The sequence below is a fragment of the Pteropus alecto genome, unplaced genomic scaffold, assembly GCF_000325575.1.
Source record: "Pteropus alecto unplaced genomic scaffold, ASM32557v1 scaffold190, whole genome shotgun sequence".
Lineage (NCBI taxonomy): Eukaryota > Metazoa > Chordata > Mammalia > Chiroptera > Pteropodidae > Pteropus > Pteropus alecto.
In genome coordinates this window covers 3,428,241-3,445,133 of record NW_006430462.1, presented here as the reverse complement: position 1 = coordinate 3,445,133, position 16,893 = coordinate 3,428,241, and the positions used below count along the sequence as shown (strand labels likewise).

General features: G+C 41.9%; 2 pseudogenes; both read left to right on the top strand.

Annotated features, from left to right (window-relative positions):
* Positions 1 to 15,114: 15,114 nt before the first annotated feature.
* On the top strand, positions 15,115 to 15,233 carry LOC112481101 (annotated as a pseudogene).
* A 1,211-nt stretch (positions 15,234 to 16,444) lies between these two features.
* Positions 16,445 to 16,563, top strand: LOC112480965 (annotated as a pseudogene).
* Positions 16,564 to 16,893: the final 330 nt, after the last annotated feature.

The following is a 16,893-nucleotide window of genomic DNA, read 5'->3' as shown; positions in this document are numbered from 1 at the left end:
TAGTCAGCCTCCAAAAGTAACAAAGTACTGACACATGCTGCAGCATTGATGAACCTTGAAAACATGCTGAGTGAAAGAAGGCAAATACGAACACCGCATATTGTATTTACATGAAATGTCCAGAATAGGCAAATCCATGGAGACAGAAAGTAGATGAGTGGTGGCCAGAGGCTAGGGAGAGGGGATGGGGAGTGACTGCTAATGGGTACGGGATTTCTTTTTAGGGTGATGAAAATGTTCTAAAATTACATAGTGGTGATGATTGCACAACTCTGAATATACCAGAAACCACTGAACTGTACATGTTAAAGGATGACTTTTGTGGTACGTGGAATATATATATATAAAGATGAGGTAGATCACAGTGTTTTGTTATGGAACAATTTCCAAGATCAGTTGTTAAGTGAAAAAGCTAAGTGCAGCTGTGTGTAAAGGATGCTGTCATTTGCGGGGAAATTACAGAAATACATACCCATAAATACTTGAATTATGTACTCATTGTATCTAGAAGAATTCTCGAGAAACTGGTAACTGGCTGCCTTTGGGAAGGTAAACTGTGGGACTGAGGTTGTTTATTTTCATTGTGAATCCTTTTGCATGGTTTGAAAAAAATTAACACCAAGAAGTACACATATCATTGTCACTCTTTGCCCTAAGAATTAAAAACATGTGTGTGGGCACATATAAAGAGGCAGCTCGTACAATTCCACTTCTGGTAGCTATTGCCTGCAACCTGGGATGGCTTCTGGGTGCTGGGATGAGGTTTCTACACAGATTTCCACCTCTGGGCAGGCAGAGAATCCACAAGTGCCAGGGTTGGATCAGGAGCTGTACCTCTGAACCAGGAACATGGAGAGGGATGGGGCTGGGGGGCAGGGAGAAGGGGGCCAGCATTGACCTGCTTCCTTCTGGGTTGGCCCTGAACCTTTATCTCTGCGACTGCAGACTGCATGCATATCACAGCTGCCCATGCAGGAAACAGAGTCCAGGGAGATTGCTAAACCTCACAGCTAGCACTAGCAGAATGGGACTCAGAGTCTGGCTGCAGAACCCTGGAGCAGGTGGCCAAGATAGTCCAGGTCCAGAATCGGCTCTGGGACCCTGCACTGTGCCCATCTCCCTCCTGATAGGGGCTCATTGGGTCATCTGGGCTGCTCGTGCCCAGCCCTGGTGGGATGTTCCTAGGAGCACAGTTGACCTGCCTTGGACTTCTCCGGCAAGAAAGGGGCCCAGCCTGGGGCTAATATTGTGGGGTCTGTAGCCCCAGCTTGGCCAGGAGGAGGTTTCCATCCTGCCTCTGTCTTCCCCACTGTGTGACCTTGGCCAAGTTGCTTCCCTTCTCTGAGCCTCAGTGTTCTTGCCTGGAAAATGGGAATTAGCAGCACTTGTCTCAGGGCATGTTGTTATAAGGACCATTTACATGAGCTCCTTGCCCAGTGTCTGGTACATACTGCTTAGAAAAAAAGTACCCATGTCGAATCCAAAGCATGTTACGTGTAGTTGGAAGAGTGAGAAATCTGGGCAGCTTGGGGATCTGAGGCATGGGACAGACAAAAGGGTTGGCCTTTGGTAAATAGAATATTGGGGAAGGATCTGGGGTTTCCTGAAGGCCCTTTTCTAATTGTTGCCTAAAATGTTTCTGTCGGCCAATCCCTTGAGATAGAGAGAGGAAAATCCATGTTGAAATTCAAAACTCTTCCCTAGGATAGCTTTTGTATTTACCCAAAGACTAGACAGAATCGTTCATTAGTGTCATTTCGTCGGGCTTTGCGGGCTCAGGGAACCCGTTCCTTTTCTAGATACTCTGCCTGCAATTAGGAAGCTTCGCCACTAGGTGGCGTCTAGTTTTCACTACGAGGTTTTTTTTGTTTTGTTTTTATTTTTTGGCTCCCTCTGATCCACTCCTAAAAGCTGCCTTTTGAGAAGAATAAACAGGGATACAGAGATAGTCTTTAGATTGGTGGAAAAGAGTACTGCGATCAGTTAGCAATGTCTGCCCAGGGTGAATGAGTAGAAGGTGGCAGCTTCTGAGCCAAGCATGCAGCCACCTCCAGACTGTGCTTTTGAGTAGACAAGTTATGTGTTTCTACTTAATAGTACTTTTTAGAATAAGTGGGGCTCTTTTAAAAACACTTGAGCATAAATATTAGAATTACTAATTACTGTTTAAGAAGTGATACTTATAAAAATTATTTTTGTAATAAAGCACATATAATTTGGGAATAGATAGGCAAGAGACTTAAGAAAGCAAACACAAAAGTATGGCTTTTCTTATCAGTCATGATTGGTTTTCTATTTTTTCCCCACAATAGCTTTAAAAAGAGGAAACTCGAATACTGTTTCTTACCTGCTTTCTCCTGTGTACTCATAATCAACTCTCATTCTTGGAGTCGATATGTTCATAGCTTCGCTCAGGTCTGTAGCTATCTGCTTGCCTGGCCTCTGGCTCGCTCAGCCAGTTCTTGGAAGAAACTATAAAGAAGCCAGAAAGCCTTTTTGGCTGCACTCTTCTTAAGAATTGCTGAGTTTTATAAAATCACTCTTTTTCATCAGTAATCCCTCAAAGACTTCTTAGAATCCTTTTAGTAGTAAGATATTATAGTATCATCGAAAAAAAATTTTAAAGAAATCATTTGTAATCCATTAACCTTGATATAATGATTCCCCAGGTTTTCGTTTGGAGTTTTGTCTCCTTTCTTTTTAGTGTTTTATTTTTTATTTTTTCCAAAAAAGAGAGGTTCCAGCCCCTTGAAAACCTTTCTCTCACCTCTAGGCAGCTGAAAATCCTCCTTCTTTCTCTAACTCTTAGCTGTTTGTCCTTTGAAGTCAAAGCTGGTTTCATTTCTAAGCTTCACTGAATGGTTCTTTATTGATAGTCACACAAGGGATCAGAGGGAGCCAGACACAGGCTGTCTTCTGCAAGGGTAGGCAGTTGTCACAGTTGCCACATAGACTGCTGCCCGTTCACACTCTACATAAGTAAACACGAGCAAAGGGACGTCTGCAGGGCCAGACACCGGATATCTTTGTGGGGATTAAGAGTGTGTCTATATTTTCTCGTTTTTAAATTGTCACTTGGGTGATCTCTAATGTATCACATTTGTACCTTAAAATATAACTTATTTTTAATTTTTAAAAATTTACCACTTCACGGTGTATACTCAAGGGAAGTGAAAAAAACATATATTCACACAAACACTTGCATGTAAATGTTCATAGCAGCACTATTCATCATAGCCAAAAAACGGAAACACCTTAATGTCCATTAATTGACGAATGGGTAAATAAAATGTGGTCTATCCATACAATGGAATATTATTTAGCCATAAAAAGGAATGAAGTACTGACACATGCTGTAATGTGGATGAATCTTGAAAACATTGTTAAGTGAAAGAAACCAATCACAAAAGGACACATATTACATGAATCCATTGATATGAAATGTCCAGAATAGGAAGATCTACAGAGACAGAGCAGATTAGTGGTTGCTAAGGGCTGGGAGGGGGCTCGGTGGAGGGAAATAGGAAGTGACTGCTAATAAGTATAGGATTTCTTTTCGGGATGATGAGAATGTTCTAAGTTAGTTGTAGTGATGGTTGCACAGCTCTGAATATATTAAAAACCATTGACTTGTACACTTTAAATGGGTGAATTTTATAGTATGTAAATGATATCTCAATAAAGCTGTTATACATAAAACATACACATTCAAACAAATTAAGATTTTAAAGATGAGAAAAGTGTTCCCCTAGACTCTGAGGAAGGAAGATGGGCAGGGGCGGAAGGTGGAAAGAAAGGTTCAGCCTTCATGCCCGCCACGACATACTGCAAGACACCAACTGTGCCCTGTAGGGGGTGGTGACTGCTCTGTGTTGAACAGCGGATGTGGGTGCTGTGGGCCCTGTCCTGGCTGAGCTTCCAGTCCAAAGAGCAAAGACAGGTGAACCCACATGATAACCCACTGTGGTAACTCATGACAGTGACAGCCAAGGGGCAGTGAGAGCCCAGGTCCCTAACTCAGCTGGGTTATCAAGGGAGGGGAAGGAAAAGGGCATCTAAACTGTGTGACTTGGTGGATGAGCAAAAGTCATCTAGGGGAAGCCCAGGAGAAGAGTCCCAGGTTGAGGAAACAGCGGGAAAGGCATGGAGGAGGCCTGAAGGCAACAGCAGGCCTGGACCTCTGCAGCAACAAAGTGGGGACAGGGTGCGGGAGGGGAGCAGAGAGATCCAATGCCTGAAAGTCAGCAGAACCAGGCCGTGTGAGATTTGGGGGCCAAGTCTGGCCGCTTCTTGAGGCCCTAGGAGCCACTGTGAGACTTTAAACAGGGAGGGATGTAGATTTGGTCTCTGCTTTTGAAAGATCCCTCTGGCTAAAAAGGGCTGGAGGCCAGGAGATAGGTAGTTGTTGCAGTGGCCCAACTTGGACGATGGAGGCTTGTAGGAGGGGTTGAATGGTGATCCCCAAAAGATATATCCATGTCCTAGAATCGACCAATGTGTCCTTATTTGGAAAAAGAGTCTTTACAGATGTAATTAAGGACCTTGAGATGAGATCATCCTGGATTACCTGGGTGGGCTCTAAATCCAATGATAAGTATTCTTATAAAAGACACCCAGAGGAAAAACAGAAGAGAAATGAAGGCAAAGATTGGAGTGATGCAGCCACAAGGCAAGGAACGCCTGGAGCCACCAGCAGCTACAGGAGGTGAGGAAGGATTAATCTTCCTCTAGAGCCTTCAGAGGGAGCACAGTCCTGCTGACATCTTGATTTCAGACTTCTGGCCTCCAGAAGTGTGGGAGGGTGAATTTCTGTTGTTTTAAGCCACCCAGTTTGTGGTAGTTTGTTACAGCAGCCCCAGGACACCAATACTGAGGTCACCACACGGATGGAAAGAGGTCACTAGATTCTGGAGATTTTTAGGAGGTAGAAATAAACCTCCTCCCACACACCTCCTATCCTGCCGGAATTCCCAGGCATTGCCTTTTACTCCAGCTGCGATCATTTGAGCCTCATTCCTCCAACTGAAAACTGTGTCAGTAACCTGTAAAGGTGACGATAACAGCCATCCTGCAGCTAAGGATTGAGGAGCGTGTATGCCTATTATCTGGCTCACAGCAAGCATTCAGTACATGGCAACGATGGTTATAAATTCATAAAACCTTGGAGAGTATGTGAAATACCATTTCGCTTTGCAGATGTCCCTGATCTTCAGCACTTTCCCCACTGGCCTCCTGGGAGGCTGAAAGGAATAATAGCGTTATGGGATGGAGTTATAGGTTGAATTATGTCCCCTCAAAAGATATTGAAATTCTAATCCTGGATATCTGTGAATGTGACATTATTGAGAAATCGTCTTTGCAGATGATCAAGTTAAAATGAGGTCATGAGGGTGGGCCTTCATCCAACATGACGGTGTCCTTATGAAAGGGAAAATTTGAACAAAGAAACGAATGCATAGCCGAAGACGATATGAAGACACAGGGAGAAGGCCATCTACAAGCCAAGGGACACCTGAGGCCACCAGAAGTTAGGAGAAAACAATGGTACTGATTGTCCCTCACTGCCCTCAGAAAGAAGCAACCCAGCCAACACCTCGACTTCAGACTTCCAGCCTCCCAAACTGTGATACAATACATTTCTGTTGTTTAAGCCTCTCAATTTGTGGTACTTTGTTATGACAACCCCATAGTGCTAATGTGGGCAGGAATAAGATGAGTCTCACCCTGTGAGGAAATGGGGCCTTCCAGGGCCCGTGGAAATATCTGGGGGCTGGTGACAACCCTCCGGCCCTCAGCAGTCACTGTCCAGGCATGTGGCCTGGTTTGGCCGCCTGTCTGCCCCCCTCCACTGCCCCAGCAGGAGGGCACCAGACGCTTCCAGGACAGAAGTCTGGGATGCATTTGGAAATCCTAGCAGAGGGGTTTCAAGTTCGGCCCCATCCCGGTCAGCAGGGGAACAGCCATCTGGATCCTGTTTGCTGTCCCCTGGCAGGGAAATCTGAGCAGAACTCTGGAAAGAGGTGGTGGTGGTGGTGGTGGGGTGCCTCCCTTTGTGACCAAGCCCTGGATGGGGAGACAGCAGGCCCTGCAGTTAGGCCCTGGGCAAACCCTGGCTCTGCCACTTAATTGCTGGGTGACCTCAGGCTATTCATGCCACCTCCCTCTTTTTGGTTTCCTCACCTATAAAATGAGGACAATAGTAGAATTTACCTCTAAATGTTGCTGCCAGGATTCAACGGGATAACACAAATAATAGGATTCTCGATGAATAGAAACTTCACATATTTTTTTTTTACCCTTCTAAAAACATCGAGGTAAAGTATACATAAAAATAAAGTTAAATTTACCATTTTAACAATTATCAAGCGTGCAGTTCAGGGGCGTTAAACACATTCACTGTGAACCATCGCTGTGAACCATGACCACCATCCGTCTCCAGAACTATTTCATCTTGCAGAACTGAAACTCTGTCCCCATTTAACACCAGCTCCCCACTCCCCGCTCCTCCCAGCACCTGGCACTCCCCATTCCACTTTCTGCTTCTATGAATATGACCACTCTGGTTACCTCATATAAGAGGAATCATGCAATATTTGTCCTTTTGTGACTGGCTTGTTTCACTTAGCATAATGTCCTGAGGTTCATCCATGTCGTACATGTGTCAGGTTCTCTTTAGATTTTTTTTTTTTTAACGAGAAATATATTAGCTGCTTTGTGCTGTGGAGTGCTCCCAGCCACTCTGCTGATCAAGCAGAGGGACAAGTGGCCGCTGTGGGCCTGGGAGAAGGAAGCCCTCGCAGTATCTTCTTCTCTTGGTCAGCCTGCCACCCTGCCTGGGGAGCTTGAGGGAACATTTTCTTAGAGGTGCTGGAGCTCCTGACTCATTTCCCTTTGAATTTATAAAGTTTCTAGAAGATCCCAGGGTTCTAGGGACCCACACTGGGCTTGGGGGCACTGGTCCCCAGCCTGCCCAGGGTTGGGGGAGATGAGGAAATGGCTGTGTGCACAAATGTTTTGTATATAAACCTGTGTGAACTAAAGCAAGGGAGTGGCTGAAATGCTGGAGGGACTCAGGCTAATTTGGGGTGGCTCAGCTAACATCTGATAGGGGTCCCAGAAATCTCCCCTCCAGGGTTACATCTGAGTTCAGTTTCTGCCATAAACGCAGACTGGCTGGAACCTGCCTGAGAGAACCCTGAGGTTCTCAGATATAGAATGGAGGCCTGGCCCCTGCCTCACACATGGCTGGACTTCCACTGTTCCTTCCGGCTGTATGGCCTCCCAGGGCCCAGAGGAGCCTCTCTCTCAGCAGGCAAGTGGCCTGGACCCCACCCTGAGACAGAATGGCTCTTGGATGAATGGTGGACTCGAAAGACCTTGGGGTCATCCTTCTGCACAGTGATCTTTGTTATCCAGGGAAAAGGGGACATAGTGGAAGGTAGGGCCAAGCATGGGGCCTGGAGGTCAGGTAGATGTGGGCCACCTACTGGCCTGAGCAGGGCGATTCACCTCTCTTCACCAGCTAATCTTTTCACCTATAAGCTAGAGATAATAATAACTGTGGCCACCTGATTGGGTGGGCGAGGATTTAGTGGGGTGATATACAATGTCCAGCCTAGTAAATGGCTCAGTTACCATTAGGAGGGCGGACAGCTGCCTGGACTGAATGTGCATTAGGACACCCCCTGGGATTTTTTTTTTTTTTCCTTTTTGGATGTGTCAGCTCACTTTCTAGCCACTGGCCTCTTCTAGAAGTTGCACACAGATAAAAGGTCCCAGTTAATGAGGATCCTGGTTAAAGTTTTAAAATTCACAGCGAGCCCATTCTGCATAATAATGTATCAGAAACACAACAATCCTTTAATCTAGAAGGAATTAATTGCTAGGCCCAGAAATTCAAGGCACGCTGACAGAATCCTTAATTTCTTGAGCTGATGGTTTCAAAAAGCAACTGATTTTAGACTGGCTTTTCTCTACGCGCAAGACTCCCACAGTTCTGACAAAGGGTGAGATTGTCTTGATGCCTTACTCAGTAAGAATCATGTATATAGGGTCTGAATTAATGTCAGCTCTGAATTTTGCCTGCTGGGTGGAACGTGGCAGACTCGAATCCCCAGGAGATTCAATGCCGGCTCTGTGGCCCAAGCATACTGGACACTGTATAGAGAATGTCCTCACTCGTCCCGCACAAGTTTGCTGAGTACCCACTCAGAGACCAAGCTCAGGTTTGGTGTTGGCAATGCAGCAGCAAGCACGACCAGCTGTGAAGACAGACCGTAGATAAACCCACAGTCAAAAAACTGTAACTGCACATCGTGATAAGGAAATGATGGGAAAGAATGAGGCGGAGTACATGAAAGAGAAAAACAGAGATCTAATTTAGATGGCAGGGCTTGGCAGGGGTGAGGGTAGTGGAGGTCAAAGAAAATCTTTGTAAGCTGAAGGACGAGGGAGAATTAACTGGTGAAGCGTAGAGAGACTGGTGGCTCTGAGAGAGGAGACATCCTGTGCAAAGGTCCTGAGGTAGGACTATACTGTTATAGGAGCTAGGAGCTATTTTTAAGAAGCTTACAGTGACTGAGGCACATGGGACAAGAGAAAAAAAAATGATCATCGTCGTAATAGTCAGACAAAAGTGAAGTATCATAAATGCTTTATATGAGCTCATGTGCTCTGGATGCTGTTCTATGTCCAGGGGAATCTGAACTCAGACCCAAAAAAGGACCATGCGTGGTACAGATTGGGAGGTAGGAGACAGTTAAGGGCACAAGCTCTTGGTCAGATGACCTGGTTTTGCCTCATGACTCCACTTTTAAGACAGAGGAGAAGATCTCCAACTCCCAGTGCAGCAGAGTCTTTATTTTAAAATTTATATTATATGATGTCATATATTATGGATTATTTATTTTAAATGTTTTAATGAGGTATAATTGACATACAATAAACTGTACACACTTAGAGCATCTAATTTGATCATATTTGACATATTTGACAACTGGAAACCATCTTCAAAATTAAGATAAGGAACCTATTTGCCTCCGCCTCTTCTTTCGCAAAGTTTTCTTGCGCCCTTCACAATCTCTCCCCGCTGCCTCTCCCTCAACCCCAGCAACTCTAGATCATTTGCATTTTCTAGAATTTTAGATAAATGAAATCAAACTCTCTGTATTCTTTTTTGGTCTGACTTCATAATTATTTTAAGATTCATCTACATAATTATTTTAAGATTCATCCACTGTTGTGTGTATCAATAGTTCATTACCTTTCTTTTTTTTTTAAATGAGAGCCCAGATTTTTCTTTCCTTCTTAAAAATAACTACCTAATTCAATAATTAATTTAAAAATTTTACTCATTTCCCCCACTTCCTTCTCATTTGGCAAACATCAGTTTGTTCTCTATATTTATGGATCTGTTTCTGTTTGGTTTTGCTTATTCATTTGTTTTGGTCTTTTTTAGATTCCATAAATAAGTGAAATCATATAGTATTTGTCTTTCTCTGACTTATTTCACGTAGGATAATACCCTCTAGGTTCATCCATGTTGTTGCAGATGGCGAGATTTCATTCATTTTTATTGCTGAGTAATTTTTCATCATACACACATACACACACACACACACACACATCACATCTTTTTTATTCATTCATCTATCGATGGACACTTAGATTGCTCCTATATCTTGGTTATTGTAAATATTCCTGCAATGAACAGAGACGCATGTATCTTTTTAAATTAGGGTTTTCGTGTTCTTTGGATAAACTCCCAGAAGTGGAATTGCTGGGTCATATGGCAGCTCCATTTTTAAGTTTTTGAGGAATCTCCATAGTGGTTGCACCAATTTACAATCCCACCAACAGTGCATGAGGGTTCCCTTTTCTTTACATCCTTGCCAGCACTTATTTGATTTTTTGATCAACATTCTGATAGGTGTGAGCTGATATCTCATTGCTGTTTTGATTTGCATTTCCCTGATGATTAGTGATGTTGAGCATCTTTTCATATGTCTGTTGGCCACCTGTATGTCCTCTTTGGAGAAATATTTCTATTCATGTCTTCTGTCCATTTTTTAATTAGATTGTTCGTTTTTTTGGTGTAAAGTTCATTCCCTTTTATTTCTAAGTATATTCCACCAGTTGTTTATTCATTTGCCTATTGACGATATAGGTGATGGTTTCCATTTTGGGGGTACTATGAATAAAGCTGCTATGAACATTTGCATACAAGTTTTTGTGGGGACATGCATTTTTATTTCTCTTGGGCAGAGACCTAGGATTGGAATTGCTGGGTCATAGGGTAGGTGCATGTGAACTTTTAAAGAAACTGCCAAACTGTTTTCCAAAGTGGTTGTAAAACAGTCTATGAGAGCCCCAATTGCTCTTCATCCTCACCAACACTTGGTATTGCTAGTCATTAATTTTAGCTATTCTAATAGATGTGTAGTGGTCACACTGTGGTTTTAATTTGCATTCCCCTAATGACTGATGATTTTGAGCTTCTTTTCATGTACTCACTTGCCATCCATACATGTTTTTAGGTAAAGTGTTTACCTTTTTTAAAAATTGAGTTGTTTTTGTATTGTTGAGTTTTGGTCATTCTTTATGTATTCTGGATACAAGTCTTTTATCAGATACATGATTTACAAATCTTTTCTTTCAATAGTGACTTGTCTTCTCATGCTCTTAACATTGTCTTTCAAAGAGCAGATGTTATTAATTTTGGTGAAGTCTAGTTTATGATTTGTGGATCGGGTTTTGGTGTCATATTTTTTAAATCTTTGTCTAACATAAGGCTGCAAAGATTTTCTCCCCTATGTTTTCTTTTAGAAATTTTATAGTTTTAGGTTTACATTTGGGTTTGTAATCTATTTTTTAGTTAATTTTTGTATATAGTATAAGGTGTGAATAAAAATTCTTTAAAAAAAATATTTCATATAGATATCTGTATTCGTTTCCTGAGGATACCATAAGAAATTACCACAGACTTGGCTTAAAACAACAAAAATTCATTTTATTACAGTTTTGGAGATCAAAAATCTGAAACAAGGTATTGGCAGGGCCTTGTTCCCTCTAGGGACTCTATGGGAAAATCCATTTCTCATGTCTTTTAGCTTCTAGTGGCTGTGTAGCATTCCTTGGCTTGTGGTCACATCACTCTCATCTCTACCTCTGACTTTACCACCTTCTTTTTGTGTGTCTCTCATAAAAATACTTGTTGAATTTAGGGGCCACCCAGATAATCCAGGATGACCTCACTCCTAGATCCTTAAGTTAATTACACCTGCAAAGATCATTTTCCCAAATATAGTAACATTTGCAGGTTCCAGGAATTAGGATGTGGACATATCTTTTTGGGGGTATGGGGGAACTGTTCAGCATACTATAATTGTTTCGGCTGCATTTGTTGAAAATACTACCTTTTCTCTACAAAACTGCCTTTGTACCTTTGTTGAAAATTAATTGACTATATACATATGTGGGTCTATTTCTGAACTCTTAATTCCATTCCATTAAACTACTTGTCTATTTTTACACCAATATCACACTGTCTTAATTGCTGTAGTTTTACAATAAGTCTTGAAGTCAGGTATTTAAGTTCTCTATTCTTAAATACTTGACTATTCTAAGTCCTTTGCATTTACATATAAATTTTAGAACCAGTTTGTCAATTTCTACAAAAAAGCCTGCTGAGATTTTGAGTAGGATTATGTTGAACCTATAGATTGATTAAGGGAGAAAAGACATCTTGACAATATTGAGTCTTCCAATCCATGAACATGGTATACCTCTCCACTTATTTAGACTTTTAAAATTTCTCACAACAATGTTACATATAATTTTCACACTTTCTGTTGTATTTATCCCTAAGTATTTCATGCTATTGTAAATAGTATTTAAATTTTTTTAATTTTCAATTTTTTCAATTTTTCATTTTTGTTGCTAATAATACTATTGAGTATTGTATAGTGATCTCGTATTTTTCATCCTTATTATACTTACTTATTAGTTCTAGTAGCCTTTTTGTAAATTTCTTCAGATTTTCAACATAGATGCAAATGATATTTGCAAATAAAAGCAGTTTTTCTTTTTTCTCTCAAATAAAGATGCCTTTTATTTCTTTTCCTTGCCTGATTATATTTGCTAGAACTGCCAGTATAATGCTGAATAGAAGTGATGAGAATTGACAGGCCTGTCTTGTTCATGATCTTAGGAGAAAAGAATTCAGTCTTTCCCCATTAAAAATAACGTTATCTGTATGGTCTTAAAAGTTTGTTTGTTTTTTATTTTTTTGTTTGTGTTTTTGTTTTTTGGTAGATGTCCTTTATTAGGTAAGGTAGTTCTCTTCTAGTTTGCTTAAAGGCCTTATCAGAAATGAATATTTTTCTGCATTTACTTAAATGATTTTACAGTTTTTATTTTTAAGTCTGTTAATATAGAAAATCACACTGATTTTCCAATGTTAAATCCCACTTGGTTGTGATGTATTACTCTTTTTATATTTTCTGTATTAGGAGATAGCTTCTGGACAGTGGAGTGAAGAGCTCTGTGGACCCTCTCTCTAGAGAAACAATTATAACTGGTAAAAATTATTTGGGATAAAAACACATTTAAAGTCTCTGGAAATTTCTGTAAGGGCATAAAGCAACAAAGAAACATTCAAGAAAATCTGCTTAATCTCAGAATAGTAAGAGTCTGTGGCATTAGAGCCATGCCCATTCCCTGCCTCTCCCATTCATCTCGGCTTAGAAAGAATCAGCAAACTTGAGGATAGACTGATAGAGATTATGCAATCTGAAGAAGAGAGAGAGAAGAGAATGCAGAAAAATGAAAAGAGCCTTAGAGAAATGTGAGACACCATTAAGCACACTAACACATGCATAAGAGAGCACCAGAGGAGTGGAGAGAAAGGAGAAGAAAAGGCATTTGAAGAAATAATAAAGGGAAACTCCCCAAATTAGATGAAGATGTTAATTTATGTATCCAAGAAGCTTTAATGGACTCCAAGGAGGAAAAATATGAACAGATCCACACCCAAACACATCATAGTAAAAATGTCCAGTGACAAAGATAAATGATTGAAAGCAGCAGGAGAAAAATGACTCATCCTATATAAGAGAACCTTAATTGGAGTAACGTTGACTTCTTGTCAGAAACAATGGAGGCTAGAAGGCAAAGTGCTGGAAGGGAAAATAAGTCAGCCAAGAATCTTACATTCAGCAAAAACTACTTTTCAAAACTGAAAGATAAACAAAAATTGAGAGTTTTTTATGTCATTGGATTCAATTTGCCAAAATTCTGCTCAGAATTTTTGTTTCTATGTTCATGAGTGATATTGGATTATAGGTTTGTTTGTTTTGTTTGTCTTAATTCTTGTAATACTGTTGTCTGTTTTGGTACCAATGAAATAATGGCCTCATAGAGTGAATTGGGATATGTTTCTTCTTGTTCAATTTTCTGGAAGTTTGTATAGAATTAGTATTATTTCTTCCCTAAATGTTTAGTAGAACTCCTAGGTCCAGTGAAGCCATTTAGGCCTGAAGTTTTGTTTGTAGAAAGGTTTTTAACTACAAATTCAAAGTCTTTAATAGATAGAGGGGTATTCAGGTTGTCTTTCGGTTCTTGAATGAGCTTTAGTAAATTATGTTATTAAGAAATTTGCCCATTTCATCTAAATTACTAATTTTACTAACATAAGCTTGTTCGAAATATTCCTCTTTTTTGTCCTTTAAATATTTGTAGACTCTATAGTGATGTCACCTCTGTACAGAGCCTTGTTTTTTTCTATTGATCGTTCTGGCTAAGGGTTAACCAATTTTATTGACCTCAGAGACCAACTTTGGTATCAGTGATTTTTATCTATTGTTTTTGTTTTTCTCTCATTTGATTTCCACTCTGATTTTATGCCTTTCCTAGACTTACTTTAGATCTCATTAATCTCCTTCTCTTTCTCTTCCTTCTCCTTCTTCCAGTTTCTTAAGGCAAAGCTCACTTCTATCCTTTTAAGTTAATTGAGATTTCTTTTATGGCTCAGAGTATGGTTTGTCTTGGTAAATGTTCCATGTGTACTTGAAAGAAATGCGCCTTCTGCTGTTGTTGGGTGGGGAGTTGTATGAATGTCAATTAGGTAAAAAGAATATGGAGAAACCATGTGTTAGTTTAGGCAGTGAAGAAAAGTTTGGAGGTTGTTCAGAAGCTATAAGAATATTTCTCAGTCATAGCGAAGGCTGAGGCCATTCCATATGGTCTGTCTAGGGCCTGTGGCAAACGTCTGGCTCTGGCAAGGAGAGGTCCAGGAGGAAGGTTCAATGTCATCTCTGCCCTGGGCCTGTCTGCATTGTGACCTCCCTGGCTGCCCCCATGATAGGTCCCCTCTGCTAGGCTGGGCTGGGCTGATGCCCAAGTTCTAATTTCTACCCTCCTGAAAGTCCCAAGCCTTGACATGGTGACTGGACCTACCAATAAAGCTCTGGCCACAGAGAGACCCACAGTGGATTTTGTGCCCACTCGGGTGGGGCGCAGGCACTGTATGTTTGGGTCCTGGCTCCCTTATTTCCCGGGAAGGTGACCATGGCAGGCAGTCTACCCCTAGTCAGATATACGCACCAGGATGAGCTATAAGCACCAGGATGTCAATGCGCAACTTGGTTCTGGGACACTCAGAAAAGCCTGCACTGGTCCTGGGATCCTTTGACATCACCAGGTAACAAGTCTTTCTTTGGGATTAAACGACTGTGACCACTGATCCTGAGCAAGCCACACAAAGCTTTATGTGCTCTTCCAGGTGATAAAATATACTGCAACCAGGGCTGAATTCCCGTGGGAAGTCCCTCCTTCTGCCCTGGTGTTTGTGGCTTTCTGTGTGCTGTTTTGATGAGAGAACTAAGTGGGGCTCACGTGAGGGAAGAGAGTTGTGACCTGCCTCAAGTGAGTCAGACAGTTGTGACGGGCTGTGCTGAGCTCATTGCGTCTGTCTGAGGAGGGGGAATAAAGATAAACTTTTTTACTTGAAGAGGATCCCCGCCATCATGTCCACAGCCATTTCCATTTTGGGCTAGTTAATCTATTTTCTGCTTTTGTAATGTCTCCAACCTCAGGACTGTTTTTAAAAACTTGCAAGTCTATGGCCATGCTACCCTGAACAAGTCCGATCCTGTCTGATCTCGGAAGCTAAGCATGGTTGGGCCTGGTTATTACTTGGATGGGAGATCACCTAGGAAGACCAGGTGCTGTAGGAGTAAAAAAAAAAAAAAGAAAAAAAATAGAGACTATAAGCTGACAAGGTCCTTGCAACCTGTGAGGTCAACAAAGGGTTGCCTCACCTAAAACAAACAAACAAACAAACAAAAAACTATACAGGCCTCTTTGAATGTCTCTTCATATATGAAAGCAGAGACTCCCAAGGTTAGGAGGAACCTAGTCCGAACCCCACTCCCTCGCACTTGAATCCAATGCCCCCATTTGCCCATCTGGGCCTCCGGATTTCATCTACACAACTGTCATCTTTGACATCACACCTCTTCCAGAGCTCATCATTCTCTGTTTTGAAAAATCTCTCACCAGTAAGCACCTGTTTCCTCCCAATCTGGCTCCCCAAGCAAGTGGAATCTGAAATCTGTTTCTCCTAAATATTTATACCTAAGACCACGAAGAAGCAAGATACTCCTGACCACCCATACTCATCTTCCTCTAGATCCATTTCCTGTTGCCTTGCTGTCCCATCAGGTGGAAAAGTGGCCCCTGTCATCAGTACCCCACGTCCTGGGGGCAGGGTCACCTGGAACAAATGCTGATATCTCTGGACATAGAGCTGGCTACATAATTTGTGGGGCCCAATGTAAAATGAAAACATGGGCTCCCTTCTTTGAAAATTATTAAGAATTTTAAGATGGTGACAACAGAGCCAAGCATGGGGCCCTTTTGAACATGGGGCCCTGTGTGACTGCAGAGGTAGCACGTATGTGAAGTGAGCCCTGCTAGCACCAGACCCAGTTGTCTTAGAATGTCCCAGTGCCTCGTGTTTGCTTCTCTCCTCTGTTCTTTATTTTCATTTCCCAGCTCCCTTTTCTATCCTCTTCTTTTCTGGAAAGCTGGCCAGGATTCCTGGCTGGTGTTGCCTCCCCTTGATGTGTTCAGGGCTGTTGGGTTTCCTTTGACATCCATCTAGAAGATTCTGCTTCTTACTCTGGCACGATCTCATCTCTCTCCTGCCATGGCTGAGTTTATGTCAGGGACTTGAGTCACATGGAGCTTGATTGCAAATCAATGCCTTCTTCCCCTTCTACCTTTTCACTGTCATTTCTCACACTGGACCAGCCCACTTCTCCAGCCTCACCCTCTGTTGCTCCTCCCATGTGCTGAGCAACATGTACACTGGACTTCCCTCTGATCTTGAGATGTTTCAGCCCCTAACATAATTTGACTATGAACTTTTGAATAGTGTGGCAGAGTCTACGGCCATGCCACCCTGAACAAGCTCGATCCTGTCTGATCTCGGAAGCTAAGCAGGGTTGGGGCTGGTTAGTACTTGGATAGGAGACTACCTAGGAAGACCAGGTGCTGTAGGTGTAAAAAAATAAAAAATAAAGGATTGTAAGCTGACAAGGTCCTTGCAATCTGTGAGGTCAACCAAGGGCTGCCTCGCCTTAAAGAAAAAATAGTGTGGCAGAAACAATACTGTGGATTCACCAATTTTACTTCCCACACCTCCTTGCCTGCAGGAAGACTACATTTCCCAGAGGTCCTTGCATCCTAGTGAGCCCACAACTAGGTATGCCATGGGAGGTGGAGGAAGTGAATAATAGTAAGGGAATACACAATTAGGCTTCCCCTGCCTTTTGTGACACTAAGGGTGCCTTGAATCCACAAGATGGTAGAGCTAAAGATGGAAGTAGTCCA